Raw genomic sequence first — 1,002 nt, 5'->3', positions numbered from 1 at the left:
TATTGTATGTCTTGGTTTTGTCGTTGATGCCCATGCATGTTGCACATTTGGTTGTAGAGTCTGATGATACTGAGTTTGCTTGGTTTTATTGACGGGTTTTATTGTGTACCTTGATGGTATATTGGGGTTCTTCACCATACTTTCTACAAAATTTCTTTTCCTCCTCAAGGTCTCACGTTGAGTCGACTTCTTCGCCCATGCTTGTGTTAGTGTATTTCTTTTTCCCTTGTGGCTACCATGTGTTGAAAGATGTCACACGAGGTGCCCTCCGAGGATGAGGTCTCTGATCATCTAACCCGACCGCAAATCACATATTCTTCATCAAAATTGACAAGTCTACTAAACACAATTTTACCTGACTAAGGGAGATAAATCTTGTTGGCTTTTACTCCATAGGGATCTCCATATCCAATAAACCTCCCTTTGCTGCAATGATTCTCTAGCTTTGACCTGTTCTTTGATTGTATGTAGGTATATGCTACTACTCCAAAGACTTTGAGATGTGACATGTCAGGATATTGGTCATACCATAGTGTGAATGGTATAGCTCCTTCCAGAGCACGGTGAGGAGTCATATTTTGCAAATTGCACATTGTTGCCACTGCATCTTCCCAAAATCGGTGGTGCATCTTGCTGGTTGCTAGAATGCTTTTAGTTGCATTAAGAAGTGTTCGGTGTTTCCTTTCAGCAACCCCATTTTGTTAAGAGGTGTATGGTACTAATTTTTTATGAAGGATCCCATGTCGTTGGCAAAACCTTTCCTACTCTTCTGAAGTAAATTCCCCTCCATTGTCACTACAGATGACTTTGATTGTATCATTTGTTTGGTTTTCTGCAAGGCTTTTAAATGTTGAAAATGATTGTGCCTTATGCTTCAAGAAACCGGCTATTGTGAATCTTGTAGTGTTGTCAATGAATGTAATGAAAGATTTTGCACCAAACATACATGGAATAGAAAATGGACCACATAGATCATAATGTACTAGTTGTAGTGGCTCAGTA

This window comes from Azolla caroliniana, unplaced genomic scaffold (genome assembly GCF_043228905.1).
Source record: "Azolla caroliniana isolate FFs.n. ecotype wild unplaced genomic scaffold, voAzoCaro1.0.p SCAF_13, whole genome shotgun sequence".
Classification (NCBI taxonomy): domain Eukaryota; kingdom Viridiplantae; phylum Streptophyta; class Polypodiopsida; order Salviniales; family Salviniaceae; genus Azolla; species Azolla caroliniana.
Note: the sequence above shows the minus strand (reverse complement) of the source record.